This window comes from Marmota monax, unplaced genomic scaffold (genome assembly GCF_021218885.2).
Source record: "Marmota monax isolate L192 unplaced genomic scaffold, Marmota_monax_Labrador192_F-V1.1 WCK01_AAM20220418_F8-fsc00030, whole genome shotgun sequence".
Taxonomy (NCBI): Eukaryota; Metazoa; Chordata; class Mammalia; order Rodentia; family Sciuridae; genus Marmota; species Marmota monax.
Window position 1 is genome coordinate 6565497 of NW_026691988.1, and position 16344 is coordinate 6581840.

General features: G+C 37.1%; 1 long non-coding RNA gene across 1 annotated transcript; it reads right to left on the reverse strand.

Moving 5' to 3' along the window:
- Positions 1-1181: 1181 nt before the first annotated feature.
- On the reverse strand, positions 1182-14996 carry LOC131424355 (uncharacterized). The gene is made up of 4 exons (XR_009227222.1): positions 14844-14996; positions 6643-6705; positions 3696-3799; positions 1182-2140 (listed from the first exon to the last, which is right to left on the reverse strand). It is a non-coding gene; the product is annotated as an uncharacterized LOC131424355 (long non-coding RNA).
- Between the last annotated feature and the right edge of the window lie 1348 nt (positions 14997-16344).

Genomic DNA, 16344 nt, shown 5'->3' on the forward strand with positions numbered 1-16344 from the left:
TCCCAGCCCATGGTATCCTTCCATAAGGCTGCATTTTACTATTCTGTGCCTCTGTTACCTGGAGCCCAGTGGTTCAGCCAGTATTAACAGTGATACTAATTCATCATATGGTTTGTTAACATGAGTTCAGATTATCAAGGGAGAGCAATTGTTTCTCTTTCATCTCAGCTTCAAGGTCAATATTATTTAGTGATTCTTAGTCTTACAAGATAGGAAATTAGAGGACTTGGGTTGTGGCTCAGCAGTAAAGCACTTGCCTAGCATGTGTGAGGCGCTGGGTTCAATCCTCAGCACCACATAAAAATAAAAATAAAATAAAAGCATTGTGTCCAATTACAACTTAAATATATATGTGTGTGAGTGTGTGTGTATATGTATATATATATATATATATATATATATACATATACACACACACACATATATATGTATATATATATATATATATATATTTTTTTTTAATTAAAAATGTAGGAAATTAGAAAACATAGTTATGCCAATACTATGCCAAATGTTTATATCTGAGGTATGGGGGGTATTGTATGTATTTTTTTGTAATCTAGATATTGGATAAAAAATTTTTATTTCAATATTTTACTTAGATAATACTTTTTGTAAATATGCAAACATTTTTTTATTACCTACATGATGATTTTTTTTTAACCAAATCCTACCCTACCACAAGATACCTTGCCTTTAGTGGCATTGTATTTGTGATCTTATGGATACAAAGAGACCAATTCCAGGGACTTCCCTTAAGTTTAAAGACAGATTGGAGTTACCAGTAGACGCTTATATTTGGGGAAGCTTGAAAGACTTTCTTTACTTTAAAAATCAACATTAGGTATAAATATCTCAAGATCAGTTATATTTATTAATATAAGGGGCAAGTTGGTAATCGCCAGTGATTTATCTGTCTTACTTCAAACCACCAAATAATTTGGTTGACTTAGTTTAAAAAAAATCAACCAAAAAGTCAAGGTTTAAAAACCCTCAGGCCTAACATTTCCCAGGAACTAATGCTTCCCAAGTTTTTATCACTTATGTAACCACAGGCCCACTGTGTCTCACGTGTGTCCCATCTACTGTATCACATACCATAAGTGAACTCAATAGTACTTGGAACCAAGCATAAATTAAAGACTAACATCATTTATAAAGAATAAGAAGTAATTGTGTTTAATAAGTAGGTAAAAACATTGTACTGTGATTGCCATTCCAGCTGAAATGAAGAAAGCACTCTGTGCCCAAGGTCTGTTTTCTATTTTTAAAAAAGGGAAATTAACAAATGTTAAAGGGTCGAAAAAAGTACTAACACTGAAAGAAAGGACTGGAAAGAATTTTAAAAGGACAGAACTTTCTCTATATATAATCCATTTACTTTTAAACATAGTTATTATGTTCCTCCCTGCAAAAAGTCATCTTCATACCATGACTGGCACCAGCCTATATTTGGAAAATACAACCATACTGCAGTCAATTGTTGAACTAAAATTAAAAATTTTAAATCAGCGTTCTGACTTATGATCATGTGTTTTGCTAAAGACGATAATTCACTTGTTAAGGATTTGTAGTAGGTAGGCAATACTCAGAAGCTAAGAGATGAATTCAACTCTACAAAAAAATAAGTTGCACTTAAATAAAACTTTGGAAGAAAGAACAATGGAGAATGTAGGTGGATTTAGAAGTTTTTTCTTTTAAAATTTACGCCTTAAGAATATTTCCTCTATTATTGGGCTCTTAAGGGCTCACAAACTAGAATATTACTTCTGAAGGATAAGTACAGAAAAGATTAAACAATAGCTTCTATCTCCTTTATTTCCTTCAAACCCTATAAAAATTCAAAGACTATTACTTAAAGATATCTTTGGGGAGTGCATTTTCATGCATCAGCCTTCGTTTTAATCATTCTCAGATTTTTCAAGTTCAAAAATTCACCTATCTCCAAAGATATTTTTTATGTATATTCAAAGCAAAAACAGAAATTCAACTTTGGAATTCTGGGAACAAAGACAACCCCAAAGATTTCACTCAGCATCCAAGTGGGCTAGAAGCAGCAGCAGCGGGTGCTCAGGAGCACGTGGTTAGGACTTCACAGCAATGCAAGCTGGTGATGGAAGACACCAGCTGGGTTTTTTGCCTGGTGGAAGAAGACAGCAAGAGAAGGTCACTACCACTGCTAAACTGTGCCATACTTGTGTTTGCATCTACACAATTCACCTGTAGCTAACTAGGACATTTGGTGTAGACAGGTAGAAATTTAGTCATGGACTTGAAGAATTCTAATTTAATTGACATGATAGAAGTTTTGTCAAGGTAATTATGAGGACAATGTAAAATATATAAAGTGTTATAGAAATTTAAAAGAGGCAAAAATGTCTTAGAGGATGAGAGAAGGTCTTGTGAAGAGGCATCCACTATGCTGGACCTTGAAGAATAGGTAAAATTTCCATGGGCAAGAAAGATGATCATTTGAATGGATTTTTTTTCAGGTATTTGCCTGAAATAAAGTATTCAAAAACAAATTACATTGTGCTAGATTCTTTCTAATTTTAATACAGTCTGTGTCAATGGTCATAGATTAACATTCTAAATTAAATAAATCAGTTTTTTATATTTTCAACAGGATAAGTTACTATAAATAGTCATTATCACAAATTTACCAAGTACCTATTATACCAAAAACATAAAACTTGTCTACCTTTAAGAAGCTAGCAAATTATAAGACATAGAAATTATAACTTAGGGCTGGGATTGTGGCTCAGCGGTAGAGCACTCGCCTAGCGCGGGCGGGACCCGGGTTCGATCCTCAGCACCACATAAAAAAATAAAAAGGCATTGTGTTGTGTCCATCTACACCTAAAAAATAAATATAAAAAAAGGAAATTATAACTTAGAATATATTTAATATTTCTTCATAAATATATTGATAATGGTCTGTATTCTTTTCAACTTGATCTCCTTCCTTCCTAATCCATGTGATCTGAAACTTTTTATAGATCGCTTTTTGGAAAAGATGGAACAGTTTTTTTTGTTTGTTTCCTCTTTGGTACTATCAATCAGCAATGTTTCCTGGTGTAATAACCGAGAAACATTTTATATTCTTTTTTCCCTTATTCCATTTGTAGTTATAAATAATTTTGAAAGTGTCCCTTTCCTCTCAAACGTTCCATTTCATCTCCTGCATTGCTTTCCAACTTTATGTCAATATGGCTTTGCTATTTTTTGGTTATCTTCACTTCCCTTATTAGATTCAGAAACAATGTGCTCTTTATATTAGCCTCAAGCTCTTCTTTCAAAGTACAAAATTAAGTTGGAATTTTTTCAGAACTTTTTCAAATAAAAATGCTAATGACAGTAGTATCATACACTCTGTATATTGCCTTTAAAATGACAGCTATAAAGCAGTTGTTTGTGCTCTGGGGTTACAAAGAAAGGGAAAGTATTACTATTCTCTTGGGAATCTGTTAGAGAGGAGAAGGATCAATAAAGAACATAAATTGTGAACAATAAATATAAATACATACAGAAATGACACAATACAGAAGATAAACTTTAGACATTAATGAAGATACAGGGTTCTGATTGTGCTAGTTTTGGAAATACATGTACACACTGTGTTAAGCAGCTTGTCATTGCTATGACACAGACTTGAGAAAGATAACTTAAAGAAGAAAAAATTTGTTTTGACTCACACTTTCAGAGGTTTCAGTTCATGGTTAGTTGGCTCCCTTGTTTCTGAACCTGTGATAAGGCAGCACATCATGGCAGATGGGTATAGCAGAACAAAGGGACTCACCTCATAGTGACCAGAAAGAGAAGAAGGAGTCAGGGACAGATAGAGTCACCAAGAATATGCCTCCAAGGACCCACCCTTCAGCTATGTTCCACTTCCTATAATTTCCACCACCTCCCAATAGACCATCCATTTATTAATCCCTGAATGGATTAATCCATTGATGAAGCCAGAGCCCTTGTGATCCAATCACCTACCCAAATCCCCACCTCTGAATATGGTTGCGATGGGGACCAAGATTTTAATATGTGAGTCTTTGGAGAATACTTCCTCTCTAAAACATCACACACACACACACACACACACACACACACAATTGTGTCATTATTGTGGGATGGATAGACATGGTTTTCTTTTCAACTTCACTCAACTGCAATATCTCCTTCTCTTCTCTACAATCTAGCTGGTCTATTTTTCCTTTTTTTGCATACTTCTTTTTTTCTTCTCCCATCCCCAATCTCTTCTCCATTCAGTGGAAGAAGTTCCTCATCCCTTTCTGGTTATACAAAGAACATTTATTCCTCTCTTGGGATAGTCCTTGCCCACTAACATTAAGGGTGAATGGACGTCTCTGCTCCTAAATAATGGCTCTCTGGATACTCCTAGTCAGTTCTACTCTCAGCTGACTGGGATCCTTGCTGAGGCTCTCTGCAGAGGGAATCTGTCCTTCAAAGAGCACCACCATTTCTTCACGGAAAGCATGAAAGACTGACATTATGGTGTAGTGGGAAGAAAACTGAGAGTCAGGAGCTGTGAATCTGTAGGTCCAGCTTTGCCACTAGTTACCCTGTATGCATGAGACCAAGCTGGCATGAGCTCTCTTTATAAAATGTGGGGGTTTATTGGCATGCTACATAATGGCCCTCCAAGATGTCTACTTTCTAATTCATGAAACCTGTGAATATTACCTTATATGGCGAAAAAGACTTCACAGATGTAACTGGGCTTCAACTTGAGAGGGGGAGACTATCCTGGACTATGGAGTGGGTCCAATGTAATCCTGATAAAAGGGACCCCCAAGGAGTCAGAGAAGGAGGAGTAGGCAATGTGATGACAGAAACAAAGGTTGACATGGTGGGACTTGAAGATGGAGGAATTAATTGACCATTAGCCAACAGACACCAGAGTCCAGTAGGAGCTGAAAATGCCCGGAAAGAAATTCTCCTCTCAGATCCTCCAGAAGGAATCAGCCCTGCAGATGACTTGACTTTAGCCCAATGAAACTGATCTTGGTCTGCTGATCTACAAAACCATAAGGGAACATATTTGGGTTGCTTTAAGCCACAATGTTTATGGCAATTTGTTTCGGCAGCAACAAGAATCTAACACAAGGTGACTTTTATGATTGCTTCCAACTCTAATAACTACTTCATAGTGATGACCTATCACTAAATGGCCTAGATGTTGAAATACTTGAGTGCCTTCATAGATCTTGTTGATAGGAACCTCCTCCAGCATGACTGCTCACCAGGTGTCTTCAGGTCTCCTTGCCAACAGTCTTCTCATCATTTTCCAGACAGGTACTTCTGTGTTTGGTCAGTGCTATGTAGGAAATGCCCTCTCAAGTCCCTCCTAAGCTCCAGTCAGTGAACGCCTCCCCAAAAGTTCTCCTGACCATTGGGGCCACATTTAATCTTTTCTTCCTCTTTTTCTCAAGCACATCATTTGTTCTACTTCTACTCAGACTCTTTAATTCACCTTCTATTTGGTGCTTACACATCTGTCTCCTCCATTAGACAAAAGGAATTTGAGTGCAGCATCTGAGTTTTGGCATTTTGGTAGCTCCCAGGAATGGTACCTACATAGAGTAAATGTTTGATGTTTCTTGATTTAAAGCCACAGAAGTCTGGAACCAAGAAATCAATTATTTCTTCTTCTCGGAAAAATGTATAACTTAGTACATAATTCTTCCAGGGAAAATGTTGCAGAGGAACAAGCATTTGTCAGTGTTTCTATTCTTTCTCCTTACTTTCCACAGTGCTTTATAATAGTGTGAAATTCCTAGGCTTACCCTTCTGACATCCCATAGACAAGAAGGAAAAAATGAAGCACATCTTACTTGCACAATTTTTTTCCAGTAAGAAGATCAAAAGTTAACTTAGGAGCCTTAAGAGATTTGTTAAAACACCCGATGTTGCAATTTATAGGAAGGACATAATCCCTTCTGATTTACTGTCTCCCCATAATTCTTTCTTTTCTTTCAAATTCAGGATTAGGCACATTTTAAGAACTTAAAAACTGTTTAAAAGTGTCAAGAGTAATCATTGATAAAACCTCTTTACTCCCTTGATCCAAACCAAATCCTAATTAACTAAAGCTCTTCAGTGCCTGAACAAAGGCAATTTATTCCACCTGCTTAATATTAAACTATATCCCAGCTTGGATTCCATCATGGAGAATCCAGAGGTAAAGTCAGTTCACTCCAGAAATATCTTCTAGCAGGAATACCTGTTCATTTACTCATTTTCTTAATCATAGTTGTTGCTTATGCCAAACCTTTCATTTGGATAACTAAGGAGTTTAAATCTTAAATCCTCAATGCACCCCAAAGGAGGTAAGTAGGTAAATCTGAAGTGCCCATGACTGTTATTTTTCAGACAAGTAAATAAACATAAAGGTCAGATTCTTATAGTCAGTCTGTAAAAGAACCCCAAAGAGAATAGAAGTAATGGATGCCCAATTTTGTTTTATTACCATTTGCCCAATCTAACATTCAGAGGAAACCCTCTGCTTTGTTGGACAGAGGTACAGGAGCCAATGATACTGTACCTTTGATTCTATTGTCAGTGACACTGCAGGAGACCCCATATGACAGCTTAGATGTAGCAGCTCTATAAATAGCTTACCTTTATAAACAGCAAGTGGAAGCTCATTCTTTGTAGAAAAAAAAAATCTGCTAATCCCTCTGTCTGGAAAAGAACATCCATGTTATGCCACTATGTACAAACAAATAAACAAACCTCCCAGACCAATCTCAGATCACCCTCACATGGTAACATCTTCTTTCATCATTGATCCCAGGGACACTGTTGGTGTTCAATGGTGTTTTCTACTCCCTTCTCCATCTTTAGAACACAGGACAAACACCACAACCTCAAGGGTAAGATTATGGATTCACAAGTTTACTCTGCTGATCCCAGTTCCCCTTTAACAAACTACAATGACATTGAAATCTGAATTTTCTTTTTAAAAGGCCAAGGGAAAGAGGCCTTTGTTCCAAAAAGAATCAGTGGCTAAAGCAAGACAGAATAAAGAGTGTCTAGTTCAGGAAATTCTGGCTAATTTGGTGCATCCTATGTAAAATTAAATACATGTTTTGTCTGCTAAGAAAAAAAATGTAGTAACTGGTTGTAGTTATAAAATTTCAATAAAGATATGAAGGTTTTGCATTAGCTATTCTATCACACTATAATACCTTAAAAGGCAATTTTAAGCAACGGTTTGATCTGTATATATCAAAGACGGAAAGATCCAGAGAAAGGATGGGAAACTTCCAGGCTAGTTTTGTTCTTGGCAGAATTTCATCTAGCCATCGGCTGATTTTCTAAAATTAAGTGTTCCTTGCTTCTATCCCTAATTATTTGGATGAATCAAATTTTAGAGAACACAGGCATGTCATCTCAGACTTCATAATACTGGGTGTAGCCAGACATGTAATTTACAACAAGAAGTATATTATGAAACTTTCATAAAAAGCACAAACTGAAGGTGGGACAATATACGTTCAAGTTCTCATTATGTCATTGTTATTTCTGTGTTACTTAGGGCAAACAACTCGAAGACTCTGAAACAGTCTCCCCATCATAAAGTGGGAATAACAGCACTCATTTCTAATGCCAAGTAAGATGAAATGCATCAGAAATCCCCTACCACCTGCAGATGCTCCCTAATTGGCAGCTATTATTAATAGTCATGGGAAAAATAGCATTATTTACCTACAAGATACAAAATATATCTTTTAGGACATCATAAATTCCTTGAGAGAGGGTTCTGTTACACATCTATGTATCCTTTTTGGAGTTCAGCAGACCTCATATATAGTAGGCACTAAGTATATATTTGTTCATTTGACTTCGGTATGGATTTTCTTCAAAACAAAGTTATACCAGCTTTCCCCACTTCCATTTCATATGCTTTATTTATTAATTTTATTGATGTCTTTTGAAGTCCTTGGTCAGTAAATGGCAAATAACTGAAGAATGAGAGACTCAAAATCAAACAAAAGGCTAAAAGCAAAAACAAAACCACTCTGACCATAGAAGAAGAGATGAGCTTCAACTGCATTTAAAAGAAGAACCCAAAGCAGGCAAGGCTGTCTGAGGAATGTTGGTCTCAGTCAACCAGGACAGCATTGAGAAAAGATGGGAGAAGACACAGCAAATGGTTACATGTGCAATGAGGAGCAGTGGACAAATTAGGGTCGTTTCAAACTCAACACCAAGGAATCACAACTTTAGCAGCAGAAGCACATTTGCACAGTGACGGCTCAGATGACAGGTCACTATCCATAGTGTTTTAAATTCTCTCCGCTGCAGCCTCCATCTGAGAACTTTGAAAAACCCCTCCAAATCTGTTCCAAAAATCCATAAATTGAGAATGTTGGTTTAATGGATCAATTTATTAACCTATGACCATAGACTTCTATAAAGTACTACTTGCCAACCTAGATGATAAGACCTTGCATTTTTGATAGTGTTCACCAAAACCTTTTGCAGTTATCATTTCATTTGATCTTCACAACACTTTGTAAGTCATGTATTCTCCTCCCCATTTTACAGATGAGGGAACTAAATCTCTGAGAAATCAAGAAAGTGGACAATGTCATAAGATTTGCCAGCAGTGGAAAGGTGCTCTGGCCCATGCCTCACAAGATGCCTTCTGAGGAGTTGAGTGTTAAAAGTACAAGTTCACAATACAGAAGACAAAGGCTCAAGTAAGTAAGCTAAAAGGGAGTTGGAGGAAACATGGCACAGAATGAAATTAGAGGCTAAAGGACAGACAGAAGTATTTGTGCAAATACCCAAGTACAAGGCTTTTTTAAGAACAAAAGAAAAAGATCAACTAATTAGGCAGATGGCACAAAATTAACAGATGAGAAATGTCAGAACTACTTCTCTCCTATTTTGTTCCTGTCCTTGAAGAAGAGCATCTTTAAACTGAAATGTGTGGCACAAACAGTAAGAGTTTCAAGATCAGAAAAATGAAGGAAATAATAAAAGCATTTTTTAAAACCTGCTCTATATACCCAAGGTCAAGTTTCCAGGCCTCAGATAAACACATTCTCTGTCTCTCTCTCTCTCTCTCTCTCTCTCTCTCTCTGTGTCTCTGCTTCTGAGCTTCCTGGCTGCCACAAGGTTAGTAGCTTTCCTCCACAATGCCCTTCTACCATGATGTTTCTGCCTCACCACTGATCTAAAAGCAATGGAGCTTGCATACCATAGCCTGCAACCTCCAAAACCACAAGTCAAAAGAAATCTTTCCTCTTTTAAGTTGATTTTCTCAGGTATTTTGTCATAGTGATGACAAGCTGACTAGCACAGTTCTCAACCAAGTTTGAAAGAAAGCAGCTGAAAGGAAGCACAGTTATTCAGTGTGTTAGTCCATTTTCTATGGCCATAAAGAAAAGAGGCTACATTAGCTCACAGTTTTGGAAATTTAAAGTATAGTATCAACATCTGCACAGCTCTGGTGAGGGCCCCCTTGGCTGCATCACATGGTGAATGGCATCATGTTGGCAGCACATGGGAGAGGGAAAAACCATGGCAAGACAGGAAGACAGAATGATCAGAAAGGAGTCAGTCTTATACTTTTATAACAATCCACTTTCAAAGGAATTAACTAGGGTCTCATGAGAACAATATCAACCCCTTCCAAGGACAGGGCCCCAATGACCTTTATTAGTCTCCTTCTTAAATATCTCACACCATCTCCCAACACCACCATGCTGGGGAGTAAGCTTCTACCACATGAGCCCTTGGGGGACAAACCACATCCAAAGAACAGCACTCTGTTACTCCTCCTCCACTTATGGTAGCCAGCCATGAAGAAGGTTTTATCCCTCTACTGTAAGCAAGGCTCTATTCTCTCTGTGCAAACCTTGGTGCTCTTCCCACAGTAGGAGAGCTAATCTGATCACTCAGTATGTGACACTCAAGGACATATTCCCTCATAGAAAATTTAGACATCTCCCCCGCCCCCTTCTTTTTTTTCCCTTAACTTCCTATGACAAGTAGTCCTTTATATGATGTAAGGACACCTGGGAACAGTCTGCCTTCAGATAGAGAAGATGTCTGTCCTCTCCCTCCTTTTGGACGTGATGCCTGCCTTTTGGTGTTTTTAATTCTCAGAATAGAGTGAAAAGCTTTGTTCTGGCCTCAGAGTTATATTAGACAACACAGTTTATCAGGAGTCAGGCATCTTAGGGATTCAAGCATGCTAGCCCAAATTAATAAAGAGGAAGCCGAGTGTTCACTCAACTAGAGATCTATCTGTATGTTCTGCTAGCCACATGCCCAGAAGGAAGCTGAGTCTCTCAAACCCTGACAAAACAGGAAGATAAGGTCTCTAAGCCTGGTGAAAGGAGGAGAATTACCCAAAACAGTTCTAGGTGGATGGAAAAAATCTCATTTATACTCCCATCCCTGGTACCCTGGGACTTTTTCATATCTAGCAGCCTCTGAGATAGTTCCCATGTTATAAAGAGCAAACTAAGTCACACACAAGATAGTCCTCCAGCCCAAATGGCATTCTCATTATTATTCCTCTGTGTCTGTAATTATTGCCTCTCTGAATATGTCATTTTTCTCATTTAAACAATAGACCAGATGAACTAAGAAATAGAGATTGTATAAAAAGATCTTTCCCATCAGGAAATTGCAACTATAATATATTTTATGATTTCGAGTGAGCTTTGTCATTCATTCATTCACTCATTCAATAGTGCTGGATGCTCTATTTCCAGTTACTTTTCTTAGGTGCTCTTTTGGCTACCATAGCCTTAGAGTTTAAAAAAAAAGTGTTTAAACAGATTTTTCTAACTAAATACTCTGCACCATTCTCTCTAGCAGAGTGTTAATCTTTAATTCTTTCCTATGTCCCCTCACATGCATATACTCCAAAACATGTACACGTAGATGGGCTTGTGGTTTGGAGCATCAGACAAGTTGTAGAGAGGAATAAAAAAGTCAACTATAATTTAAAACTCTGTGTTTCTTATCTCTGAGATTATCTTCATGTTTTAAAAGCTAGGCATTTCCTTCCAAACAGATCTTTTTTCACTGGCCTTTTATTGACAGATAGCCTTCTCTTAAGGGTATGGCTAATCTTGTTGATTCAGCTTACAAGTTTGGGTATCTGTCTGGTCTCTGGAAGAATGAGGAAGTATCGTATTTGGATCCAGGTATCTGGACATCTTGACCAATATATCCTTGGTTTTACCTCCCTTAGGAAATCTAATTTCTCTCTTTCTCTCCGTTTGCATGTAGTATGCATTCAATTTAATTGTATGATTTGTATAACGCCCTCTGCCCTCCTTTGAAAATGTATTGAGACTTACTCTATGGATCAGAACATTATACGTTTTCATAAATGTTTCATGTGTACTTGAAAGGAATTTCTATCCTGTATTCATTGGGTACAGTGTTATACAAAGGCTCATTAGATCAAGTTTACAAATTCTGTTAATCAAATATTATATATATATATATATATTCATTGTTCAATAAATCTGCAGTTAGCATAAAAGCATTTCAATATGATATTTTTTCTATTTTATATTTTAGTTTCACCAATTTTTGCTTCTAATATTTTAAAGCCACCAACTGGAGTATGAAAGTTTAAAATTGTGATTTCCTCCTGGTGATTTTGTAGGCAAAAAGAAGCCATCAAAATATGAAGAGACTGAAATAGCAAGATTAGAACCACATATCCTTATATAGCCCGATTTAATGAAAACATTCTTTCTTTGCATTTTCATTCCTTTGGTTTTCATTTGTTTTATTGGAATGGTAAGCTTATCCTAGGAATGAGAATATTTCATCTCTAGGTATCATTTTGAAACCTAATTCCTCTAAAGTTCAAGAAAAGAGAACCAGTTTCCTTGGTTTCTGATAAATTGGACTCTGGCTTCAAAAGCTATCAAGTTCTATCATAAAATCAAAGCTACTAGGCTTCATCATGGTAGTAGTGCTGGTGGAAAGATAAAAACATTGTAGGAAATGGGAAGACAAATAAGTTTTGGATTTAGTTTGCTTTATGTGGCCAGATAGGAAATTAGCAGATGATAATTTAATTTGGAACTCATTGCTTTGGGGCTTGTTACACATACAGTATCAGAGGGGGTTGTCAAAACAAATGATTAAGATGTAGCAGGAGCTTAAGGAAAAGTACAGAGAAATAAAAAAAAAATAAAAACAATTTCCTTTTGCAATACTCATTAGAAGCAATAATTAAAACAATAGCTACTTGGAAAGTATATTGAACACAGTCAGATTGGGTTTTTAAAAAGAATAACTGTAGCCATAACATGAAAGAAGGCCTGGGATAGAAAAGATCCTCAAGCTGAGAATACCAGGCTATTAAAAGCATCTGTCTGGAAGTGATGAAGGACTAAATTCAAAAAGTGACCATAGGAATGAAATGGGATGGCTGAATTTGAGATTCACTTTAAAGCAAAGTTTTATTGAAAATACCAGGATAGGAAGTGAAAGAAAGGAAGTTTAAGGATGTTTCTAAAATTTCTAATTTAGAAAAAAAGGTGGGTACACACTATTAATCAGTCCAAGAACATATTGAGATTTGCTTCTATTATTTTTCTTCCCTTTGGAAAGAAAATAAATGACTTGCCTATTTAGTTACTTATAATTCCTAGTTCATAAATAAATTTCTTGTATTAATTGAGAAAGAGAATTAATAAATCATGATGTGGGACTGAGAGTAGTTTAATAGCTACTGGCAACTAATGATTCTATTGTTTAACTCCATCACTCACTGTCTCATGAGTCTTCACAGCATCTCTTACTTCCTAAGTGGAAGATAATACAGATTGGCACATCCACCTCCATGTTAGCCTAAACATCTCCATCCTAAACTCCTTGTCACAAATTTTATAGCATCCTAGTAGCTGAAAAGCTGAAGACCTTAAATCATTTCTCATACTTATTTACAGCACCAGTTCCTTCCAAGTCCTACCTTCCACTGGACCAGATGTAAGCTCATGAGATTTGGAAGGTAGAGCTGAAAAACACAATTCTAAGGCCCTTCTTTCACTTGCACCCTTTCTAGTAGCATCATTACAATGGTGGTGCATGGTAGTGGGGTATGTTCTGTCGCAGTTGTTGCAAAGTCCTGTCATGGTTGAAATGTGCCTACCCCTACCCCACAACCTTGAAGTCCTAACCTCCAGTACTGTTAAATGTAATCTTAATTGGAAATAGAATGTTTGAAGATAGTAAAATTAAAATGAGGTTATTGGGTGTCCCTTAATTCCGTATGACTAGTGTTCTAATTAAAAGGGGGAAATGTAGGGAAGAGACAGACACAAATAGAATGCCATGTGCACATGAAAGTAGACATTAGGGTGATGCATCTACAAGTCAAAGAAGAGTAAAGATGGCCAACAATGCCAGAGCTAGGGGGAACATGGCACAGCTCCTCTCTCATAGCCCTCAAAAGAAACCAAGCCTGCTGACACTTTGTTCTAGGAATTCCTGTTTCCAGAACTGTGAAATCACACGTTTTTGTTGTTTAAGGAATCCAGTTTGTGGTTCTTTGCTACAAAATCCTTGAAAAAATAATAAAATTTCCATTGTATATTCCCCAGCTTGGTAGGTGCTGAGAGACTGGTGATGGATGACGTACAGTGCCAAGGAGTATTCTTAAGCTAGTTTTGGTGGAGTCGGCTTCATGATTTCCTAGTGTCCTTATTATGTTAAAGGCAATGAGTTGGCCAATTCAGTGGGTAGGTTCTGTAAAATTTAGACGACAGAACCTGTTCTCTTCCCTTTCTGCTTAAACCAGGTCCAATGGCTTTTGATGTCTGGAACATGTATTCTGTATCCTGACTAAAGAACACAACAATACTACAAAATGCATTAATGATCTTTGCCCATAGAGGACAAAGGAACATTTGATTTTTTCTTTGTACAATACAATATATGGATTTATCACAATATGAACCAACAAAAATGGGGTGATATTAGTAGTGAGCCTAATTGAAATTAGGTCACAAACCCCCAAGAAAAGTTCTATTCCCTTTATAGATTTCTGTATTTTAGGAAGAACCCTGACTTTTCTACAGTGGCGAAATAGTTGTTTCTAAATAACTAGACAGAAGGACCGGTGACTAGATAAGAATAGAATTTGTAAACATGAGAATAGATGCTGTAAACTTGGTTGGTCAAACAGAATTTTTTGTAGTCTTATGGTTTTGGAAAGCTTCATTCAAGACTATACAATATAAAACTTCAGAGCAAAACCCATCACTAAAATGCAGGCCTAATTAATACGTGAGTTGTATTCAACTCTTTATAATAAACAATGTGAATGAGATACAAGACTAAAACACATAGTGGTATTATTAATCACAATAATTTAGATTGGTTTTTAAAAAGGCCATAATGCTTATTTAGTGAGTCTAGACCTTTCTACTTCAAACAGATTTAAACCACTGTCAGAAAGACTAAGTGAGTTACCTAAAGTCTAGCAAACAGAACAAATACCCAACCCTATGAAAAAAATAATTCTTCTCTTCAGCATTTTAAGAAAGCAAATTTTAATAGCTAGTTGTATATTAAACTTGGAAAGAATGCACAGAGAAATTTTGGCAAACTCCTGCTTATCTAATGCAGGTAGCCCTGACTCAAATGAAAAAAGAACATTGTCGAGAGAGTTTAGCCAAAGCTCCAAGGCCTCTCTCAGGTGCAGCCTCTGCCACAAGCCTTTTCTAATCTGCCAGTACACAAGTCTGCCTTCCAGCTCCCGTTAGACAAACTTCTCAGTTAGGATAGTTGTCACTTATTTGTTTAGCAAGACCTTATGTAGCACTCACCTGGTGACAACTCCTCTGCTAAGCACTTTTCCTCAAGATAACCCTCTGTGATAGTACTGTCATTATCCCCATCTTACACATGGAGACCTAAGGGACAGAGGTGGTAGATAACTCTGCCAAGGTGGAGGAGGAGGCAAATTAAGGCAGTCTGAGGTGAGTGTCCATCCTCTAACCTCAGCCTGCCCCTCATAGCCATGCTAAAGCTACAGGCATGCACGCCTAACCTCTTCTCTGCAAGCTTTCTGAGAACAGTTCGTTCTGATTCTTATCTAAATACTTATAACACTTAAAATAGTGCCTGGAGCAGACTTGGAAAATCGAATAATTAACTAAAGAAAGGAACAAATATAAATCTGAGTAAGATGGAAGGGTACCCAGGATTGGACAGCAAGAACTCATCCATGTTAAACACAGGATGATGGTGGTGAGCTGCAGAAACACAGTCCTTTCTCTTTGATCACCTCATACCAAGCACTCCCTGCAAGCTGCTTTGCTTGGGCTTCTAAGCTAAGATTTATTAAAATGGATGAATTGCAGAAAAAAATAGCCAATGGCAGGATGTGCAGTAGCTCTCACTGAAACAGAAGTGGGACTTAGCTGCTCTTTCTTCCCAGCGTGTGCTGCACTTGGGCTCATTTGGTATGTTTAGAGAGGTTACCGCTGGGGCTCCAGGAAGAGAATAGTTTGGCCAATGCCCTGGGATAATTATGTTAAGGAGTATATTCATGCAGACCTATGATTCAACTGCTCAAATGTTCCCTGTAGTTTAGATTTGTACATTTGATTTACCCTTCCTTCATAATCATCGTAAAATCACACTAGTGCGTGACTCACTTTCTTCCATTTACTCACATTTCAGTGATGCTAATTAACCTTGGCTAATAGTTTTCTGCACTAGACTGACTCAGGGATTACTAAAAGCAACAAGCTCACATCATGGAATGGAAGAAGGTGGAGACACAAAATGCAGTTTGGCTCGAATGTTCTGGAATTGTGATCTAACACCCTCTTATTCATTACAGCTTTCTTCTGGGAGGAGTCCTGATAGCAGATCTGGAGTCCAAGTCCCCAGTTTTGGTCAGCTCATCTCAAGGAAGCAGTAGTGCAATAATTGGCATCAGGGACAGAAAGGCAAGAAAAAGAATGAAAGTGTTTCCTTGCTATTACTCTATTTTAACAATAAGCTATATTATTACTTAGTTGACTTTCAATTGCATGTCTTTTCCCTCAAAAGGTTAAACACAGAGTTACCATATGATCCAACAATTTGACTTCTATCAAACTAACTGAAAACAGGTTTTGAAACAAATACTTGGGCATGTTCATAATGACACTTTTCACAATAGCTTAAAAGACAAAGAAGCCAGGGTTTCATCAACAGATGATGTAGACATGCAGCAACTGTGGTGTATACATGCAGTGGAAGATTATTCAGTTAAAAGAAGAAATGAGTATTGGAACATGCTACAGCACTGATGAACTTTAAAAATATTGTGTTAAA